This window comes from Folsomia candida, unplaced genomic scaffold (assembly GCF_002217175.1).
Source record: "Folsomia candida strain VU population unplaced genomic scaffold, ASM221717v1 Fcan01_Sc026, whole genome shotgun sequence".
Taxonomy (NCBI): Eukaryota; Metazoa; Arthropoda; class Collembola; order Entomobryomorpha; family Isotomidae; genus Folsomia; species Folsomia candida.
This window is the reverse complement of record NW_019091218.1, coordinates 531438-540693: the sequence shown is the minus strand read 5'-3', so window position 1 is coordinate 540693 and position 9256 is coordinate 531438. Positions and strand designations below refer to the sequence as shown.

General features: G+C 34.0%; 1 long non-coding RNA gene across 1 annotated transcript; it reads left to right on the top strand.

The window, feature by feature from the left end:
* The first annotated feature begins 3776 nt into the window (after positions 1-3776).
* Positions 3777-5317, top strand: LOC110859564. The gene is made up of 4 exons (XR_002548872.2): positions 3777-4035; positions 4114-4202; positions 4728-4803; positions 5065-5317. It is a non-coding gene; the product is annotated as an uncharacterized LOC110859564 (long non-coding RNA).
* The last annotated feature ends 3939 nt before the right edge of the window (positions 5318-9256 follow it).

The window sequence follows — 9256 nt, the reverse complement described above, 5'->3', positions numbered from 1 at the left end:
TGAATTTGATTTTTATATATTTTATAAGCTCACACGATATTTCCCTCTCCAATAAACCAGAGAAGACAAATGGATTTACTCCAACCACCATCGGAAAATCCACGCTTTGCAAATATTTTGCAGAAATAGGTTACGACGCATATCCTGTTTATATAAACGAACATTTTAACAAATAGAGTAGACGCAAGCTTTACATGTTCCATATTTATATGAACACTTATACAAATACATAAAATTTAAAGAAATTTAAAGTGGTAACAAAGGAGAAGGCATATATATTTCGAAATTAAAATATTAGGCTTATAGATTTATTTACTTCATTCCAATTTCAAAATAGTGATATTAAACTTATCCTAACAATAATAATTTCATCGTCCCTCTAACATATAGAACTATCATTTTCAATGGTGTCAATATTTCTACAAAATTACTCCCGAACCTCACCTTTATTGGCGAACATCCACGGACCCGTTTACAAAACAACTTTCTATCCAATACCATACCAAGACTACCAAATTTTAGCTGGTTTAGCATCCTTTCCGACTTTATGTTCAGCATCCCACACAAACTACCAGCAAACAAAATAACAAACACGCTCTCTACCAGAGCGCAGAGAAAGAAAACATTTTCCACCTTTGTTAATAGCTTGGTGACATTTGACACACAAAAATAGCTGCAAAAAACGTTGCATATACCACAAACAAAGAACATCCCGGGTAGAAATCCTTTCCGAAAGCATGTGTTGATTTGTCCCTCAATAATTTTTAGTTGCACGTATCCCTCTAGTTGATTTTTGTACGAATCACGTGATCCTTCCATCTCCCCAACTTTATCAATTCTAAGTATGTACAATACGGAAACATTAAGATTTATACATGTATAAGAATATAAATTTTAGGATCGCATATGTTCCTTGTTTGACCTCATTGTCAGTCCCACTGAAACAAACAGCCAGAAGATCGATGTCATGAACAAATTTGCAGATGCAGTAGCGGTCAAAAGTGAAAGTGCGCTGAATTGCCAAAATTCGATCGAAAACGCTCCAACGTGTCCAATGAGATTGAATTCCGTACCATATTTTCCTCCAAAGTTATCGCTATCTCAGTTCAACCATATAATGAGATTATAATGAATACAGAATACAATGAGAAACTCGCGGGGTCGCTCAAATATCTCAATTGAAAGTTTTACAATGTTACGTTCATAAATTATCATCATGTGTAATAATTTTTGCTGTGAAATTCACCTGATAAACCGCATGGCCATTATGCTAGCTCAGTCCTAATATTATATTAGATTAACAAATGAAAAGCTAACTAACAGCTATTCGTACAATACTAATAGAGATCTTTGGGCTTTTCCGTTTGTAAAATTTTACATCAACGCGATGCATTTAAACCATCATGCACATTATAAACAAATTTTACATTGTTATACTCAATAGTTTGCGCAATCATTTAGGTGTTTAACTACCTGGAATTATGGATCCTAAGAAAGGAGGACTACCCGCTTTCACAATAATCAGCAGCAGGACGAAAATTTGGATGAACATCGAACCACATAATCCCAACAATCGTAGGGCGAATTTCAGAAATTTTGCGTAACCTAGAATTATTTTATAATCTTTCGCCCTGGAATGGAACACTCTTCGCTCGTAGATTAGTATCATATTTAGCAGTATCACAAAGTCCGTTGGATTTTGATACCACGAAGAGATCACTGCAAATGCAGACCCAGGAACGGCAAACGAAAAGATTGCCACTAACGCCTTTTCCTCCGTTCGCAACGAGGGACATTGTAAATGCCATAATCCATTGACCAGTAGGAATACGGAGTAGACTATGAAGGAAAGAAGTTGCACTTTTAAAATGTTACGATCCTTAAGCCGAGCTTGTTCGGATACTACGGAGAGGATTTTTATCTTCACCCTTGCTAATTCCTATTGGAGGATGAATCCACATCGAGATAAGTTTCAATTGACTTTTTGTCACGGAAATGCTGGAGGATAGGATCATTGCTTACAGGAATTTACTGAAAGTCGGCCAAAACCCTGATATGTTACAGGTTATTTTTTTCCTGCGGCAGAAAAGATGCTACTCACCTACTTCGGTTTGCGGTGAATTTTATTCTAATTTGATAAATTTCGCCTACTCGGTAATTTTAGTTTTAAACAAATAGGAAAAAGCAAATAAGATCACGTCTACATAAATACTACTACATTTAGTTAGCATTTTACTTCAGGGGCAAAGGTGATGACAAATAAATACGTGCTAGGTTGTTTTGTTTGAACACTATCGTTTTATATCGTTGTGCCGGGTTAGACATTTAATTCAACTGTATTATTATATATTTGTGTAAATAATCAAACATGTCCATAAACAAACTTTATACATGTCTCGTATCGAACTAACACTTATATTTATGTAACATATCATGCAATGGTTAAATAAAAGTTGTGTGTATTTAGGAATTGAAGTATCATGTTCTTATATATTTATTTAAGTACTAAATATTATCGAATTGTGTAAATGGGTCGACTCCGAGGTAAAAGAAAAATGTGACGTGGAATAAAGGAAATACGGAACAATACTAGACAATCATGTTGAGGAAAAATCCGATTAGATCGTTTTTGGTAGTTTTTGATAATGTCTTCCTCGACAAGTTGAGCACGATGGCTAATAAAAGAAACCCAGAAAACGAGTTATTGATTGAATCGGTGGACGTTATAAGTATATGTACTGTGGTAATGGTGCGAGAAGAGGAATTCAGGAGTTTTAGTAAAACTCCGAAAAACTGAAAATCCCCAAATTTAAGGCTACGTTGCATATAAAAACTATCAAATTCAACATTTGGTTCGCATAGGAGTAACCCATTAATATGCTAACAGATTTTGAACCCTCTCGAGAGAATAATGAAAATCAATGATCTTCCGGAAACGTTAGTTACCTTCGTTCCACAATATGATGTCTTTTACGATTTAGAGGAGACCTGTTTCTTCCTTCCGAATTTCTCATGCAATGATAATTGTTAGGGATTAAAGGGTGAACATAATTTGAGTAATTTTTACCTGAATTTAGAATTTGATGCAAAAGGATAAATTCTTTTTACGCTTCAACCGTATCCCTACCAATGATGGGTAAAACTAATTCCCCAAGATATGCAAATACGAACCAAAATTTTATGATGATTAATAACATCGCTGGAATGAAGGATAACTTAATATAGCCAAATATTTGGAAAGCAAATGGAAAAAAGGAAATTAATAGGTTCACAGCTACAAAAGAGAGTGCGGCTTTCCAGACGTATAATCTTTTAGAGAAAGTGTAATAGATTATTTATAGTATAACTCTGGTGGTGATGAGTCGGATATATTCACAGAGAACGGACTCTCTGTGAAGAAATATTTTGACTTTCCAAGTTTTTATTTGTAATGTGCCAAAATTTGCGAAGTTGCATCATTTTCAAGACACATACATACATCTGTACGTGCAAACACGCACATTCGCGTTTCTATGCACTCGGTGCAAAAGAATCGAGAAGATCGAGAGCGGATATAAATAACTTTCTCCTTCTGGGTTTTACTTTACGTTGCAGTGGGCCGCTCAAATGGAACGTTGTGATTTGATAAAAGTTGTGCCTTTTTGATACATGTGTTGTCAATTTCATGGATTTTGAGCGAGTTAAACGTGTATGTACTTATGTAGGAAAAACTAATGAACTTCTTAATGAACGGCACCTTGCATCGAGTTGACTGCGTGGTTTCATTTCGGTTGTTGCACAGTATCGTGTCCCATTTTACATACTTGCATCAGCTTTGTGATTTTTAAGCTTTGAAGATTTGGGTTTTTAATGGAATAAAATTAATTTCGCTGGAGTGGTGGGAGGAAGGGGGGTGGGGGGTATTATAATTTGCATGCGATCACGTCAGGACACTGGCCATCTCCATATATCCCAAGATCTTATTTAACCTTTATGTGAGTTGAGTGAGGATAGCAAAAAGTTTGCAAAAAGGAATTACAAACCCCATCGTCATTCGTAAAAAAACGTTCCTAAAATTTCATTTTATTGAGCACCCAATCTACTTATTTAATAAATAGTAATTTATTTTAATAGGTGTTGAAATTCTCAAATCTTCCAAATTACTTGTTATGCACATCAGCTTCCTGCCTTAGATAATTAATTGGTTCGACCCATGAAAAACGGTAAGTATTTAATTTTTATCGATACATTTTTGGTATAAGAAAAGAAACTTGGTTAAAAGTTTGTTAATGAGTTCATTAAAAAATGACAATTATTTTCCATGAACTAAAACTATATCTGCATATTTGCAGAATACGCATTGTTGCAATCAATGAAGCTTGTTTTGACTTTTTAATTTGATTAAAATTTGTTCAAGGTTATGGAAAACGGGTCAAATTTATTGCGCCCAAGAAAATAATATTTTGTTCCAAAGAAAATTAATAATTTTCTGCAATCATGAAATCTTCAATCGAGTTAATTTTTTTCTCCAAAGAAAATATAAACATTCCAAAGAAATAGTAAAATGGAAAACTTACACAAAGAAAGTAAAAATTTATCAAAAGTTGCAGAATTTTTTCTCAACCTTATTTATGTAAGTGGGGACATCACAAATTTTGCACAACTTTATTTATAATCTAGTTAATAAATACCTAGTTATAATTATTTCCATGGCTTGTTGACCAATTGATGGTTTTATGCATTTATAGGCGGAAATATGTACGTCGTTAAGGAATGAAGATGAATTTGGCAATTCCTTAAACATGTTGTTACATCTTGTGTCAGGTACTTTTTCACGGATTACTTTTTCTGCTGGAATTTTATTACTTTTGACTATTTTCTCCCATTTTCCTATTTCTGGATATATGTACATATATCTAAAATTTTGCTACTCATGTACATATATACTCTTTATCCGTTTGAGCTTGAGCCATGGCTAAATTTTGAGAAGTGTGAGGGTTTCCTATGGAGCAAGATTTAGCCATGGCTCAAACTTGAAGAATATGTACATATTTATGTCCTTATTATCTTCTTTGTCATTAATAGGGTTGGAGATGCCTTCAGAAACCTTCAAACAAATTGATGCATCCGTTACACAAAATGCTTATCTCGTCTTAAAACATTTCAACATTTGGACGGCTTGGGAACCAAATTTGAAGGCCATTTTTATTTCACTTTTTACAATTAATTTGCATTAAACGTTTTCTAAATATCGATATGTTACACCCTTCAGAATTCCGAACAAATGCCTTGATTACCAGAAACATTGAATGAAAACAAATCTCCATCCCGGAATTAATGTTTTTAAAATTCGTATTTGACAATGAGGGTATTCATTATTTCTTCGTATCCTTAGTATTCTTCGTATCGTAAAATAACTTATGACGCTTACGAGATTTTGTAAGCGTCGTAAGATTTTGTCATCGAAAATCACGTTACTGCGCTTACGATTTTTACGAAACCTGACCCCTTGTTTTATCTTCGTAAACTATATTACGATTCTACGGATACGAAGAAATAATGAATACCCTCAATGTATTTTTCATTGTATTTAAAATACGAGCCTTGTATTTCAGTTGCAATATTGACAAAACAAGTATTTTGTACTTCAAATACAGTAGGGTAAAATGTATTTTGCGCCTGGCTGTATGTATAAAACAACGGTTATACAAAGCAAGCGTAAGGTAACTTCCGACCTCTAGAGTTTTTCAGTGAGGTTAAAAATAGCGTCATCCGTTTCGTTGAATTATTGTCTCAACGTTAAGCTTGGACATTTTCTGTCCGTTATTTCTCCTTTGCGATTCAATTACTGAAGATACATAAATATAGTTCATTTCTCTGGCTTTATTGTGTTGAAATGAAACCCTAAAAGTAAAAAAAAAATGTAACAGTCGGCCTTGTTTAAACATATTCGCTAGTGCACAACACTATGTACTTCCTCCATATTGTTGGTTGTGAAGGATGCCATTTGATGGCTGGCATCATTGTGTATTTATTCTTTTCATTCTGGACGAGGTGGCTTCCGGTTTGAAATATATCTCATCCTCAGTCACTATTTCCTCTTCAATTTCTTGATGGCAGATATTTCGATAGACGTAAAGGTTTGGCAAATTTTTTGGATAGACTCTACTAGAGATCATGCCTCCGTGCTCTTAATCGAAACCAAAGGGTTAGCCCATCTTAGGATATTATACGTTTCGTCACAACAGGGAAATTACAATTTATTGCTCTCACATCATAAAGATTCATGCATGCTTCGATACGTCGCGTCACCAACTCTTTAGTTTAGTGACTTTGGTCCACGGGCACAGTGTATGCGACCGTGTATGCTCGCACACTATGTAGTGTCAAACAACGAAATGAATAAAATAGTGATTTAGGAATAATAACAGTAAACTTACTAGGGATTTCTCATACATGCTATTTATGAAGCCCAACGCTTTAACGTGCTCTAAGGTTATTTTTTGAATATATTTAGATTAGTTCGAAATTTTATTTTTAATTTTTTAATTCGCTAGTGAAGTTTTCTTTCTGTTCAAGATTTTTTCAAGGAGTCACATCCAACCTTTGAGGTGAATTCTAGCCCAATGGGCAATCCTGGTTGTCCTTTCGCATCTTCGTCGTGGAAAGAATTATATAGAATTTTTGTAAAGGACAGGTAAAATATAGGGAAGTAAAGGAACGATGTATGTAAATACCTGAAGGTAATTAACTCGGTTATTTGCGAGACATTGTGCTAAAAAATATGGAAAGAAAAAAAAAATCAACCGTCCTTTTGTTTGTTATGCAAATATTTCCGCACCCAGTTGAATTACCTGTAATGGTATCCCTGTAGAAAATAGTTAACTCAAAACGTTAAGATTACGTGGCGCAACAAATTGTAGCAACTATGTAAATCTGTCTACTACAGAAATAATGCATAGCCTGTTGAATACGAACATCGGAATTAATGGTAAAATTGCCTTGTTTGACAAAGAATAACGTGTAAAGTTGAGCCTGATATTGTTACATTTAAAAATTAGTTTGGCAAAATGTCAATATGCCAGTTCTGTCGATCATGACACTTTCAAATCTGTGAAATATGTTGAAAAATTACAACGTAACTGCAGACATACATACTTATTGCTGACTCCTGTGTTAACACAACTGTAAATTGAACGAGTATGTATTAGGGGACCCTTGGAACTTGTTTACATATGTATAACGCGTCGACCTTTGAACTCTGCGGAAATGACTCCCGCGCCCACTGTGATGGCGTTATGGAGAGTCCGTCCCAGTGATATCGACGGTGGAGTCTCCCCTCGCGGCACATCCACTTGGGGACTAGGCAGGTTAATGACCGATGCATTGAGTTGAGACGGTTAGTAACTGCTTTAAAATTCCCTAAAAGATAAGGCCCCATCATGCATACAGGACTTAGAAAGCCCCGTCTAAAATCAGGAGGGCAATGATCTCGTAGATCTTGAATGAAGTAATGTTGTGGCGGGTTGAAATCATATTTTACCTTAAAAAATATCGGAGTCGTGTAGTCAAACATGATTCGGAACTGGTTTAGTGAAAACTCTGGAAAGAACGTGCATTCTTGACGGGGACTTCGATACCACGGATAATTATCTCTTTAGAGAGAGTAAAGATATATTATTTTGTAAATAAGGGAACACAAATCCTTTATTTATTTATTTACAAACAAGAACAAATTATTACGAACAACAAATAATTTTTAAAAAATTTATTTCCTAAGGTAGCGCTAAACGACAGGAGAATAGGGGTAATTTTCAGAAAGAGTTTGAAAGATGGTCCCTGTCGGATAAGATGGCTCGGACTCAGCAATTTAGCTGTTTCAAGTTGCAGTGCCTGAACTTTACTCAGGCCAAATGTAGGTATGTTATATCGGTCTATGTACATGTATGTAGATGCACATGGAAATGTATTTAGATACTTGCCATGGTACTTGGCAGGACACAATCGACGCAAATTTATGACTTCATAAATCTGTAAGACGTTGCATATTTATATATTTAGTTGCCTTGATTACACGCTTTTCAGTGGTATATGTACCCTTCTCAGATTTGTTCATCTTTTAGAATTGCTTTGCATTTTGTAAGCGCAATGTAATTACTTCAAATTCAGCATATACGTATTAATTTCTGAGGGTTTTTGATATGCTATAGCAAGTACGAAGTGGGGCATAATATCATAAAAATGCAAATTTAAGTAGATTACATATTATTATAAATTCCTTGCCTTCTTGAAGTAAGATAATAGATTCAATTGAAAGCGCATATAACCTGAGTTATCAGTGTAAAAGTGAGAGCTTACCTGATATTTTTTAGGTTGACATCTATCCTCATTACAATATGTTACCGAATTGTCGTCCAACTGAAAACTATAAATGTCACTAGCTAAAATAAATTGTAGATTAGATTCTGAGCAGTATTCGAACATTAAGTTTCGCACATCTGTTAATACAAAAAAGCGTTTTCAGACTTAATTTTATCAATACCTGGTTTAAATATTTCAAGGGAGTCCTATCTCCTTCGGCATTTTTTTAAAAAAAAGGTTTTAAATTCTGGATTCTTGTTATTCGTCATGTACTGGTAATCATGGTTTTTGGCTATATAGGGTTTAAGGGTAGAAACTTTCTGTGTTTGATACATAGTGTAATTGTAGAAGATATGTAGACAAAGTTTTATTGCATATGTAAGTTTTGAAAAACTTCTTGCAAGGTTTAGTGTGACAACAATTGGGTGAAATTTGTTGATAAGTTTTATTCCATTGTTGTCTCATCTTCTTTTTTTAGTTAACCTAAGTTCATTTTAGTTAAGTAAATTAAATATGACGTAATTTGAAGACTATACTTGAGTTTAATTGAATCATAAGCTATGAATATGTATGTATCTATTTAAGCTATTCAGTGCATACAGAATTTATGCATAATGTTGGAAAATTGCCAATATAATACATATTTGGATATGCAAATATGTTATTCGTTACGTACTGATTATTGTTATGACTAAACAGAATTTGCTTTAAATTATATTATGTAGTAATGACCCTCGACATGTTTATATCATGAATTACTGGTATTAATTTGAATGAAGGTACATATGTACATGACAGGTTGTAAGTTGAAAGTGTTGAACAATAAAAATGCACTGGATAAATTCCTACTGGTTACTGATTGTTTAACATATTTTTATGTTTTAAATTAATGATCCATACATTCAGATTTGTATAC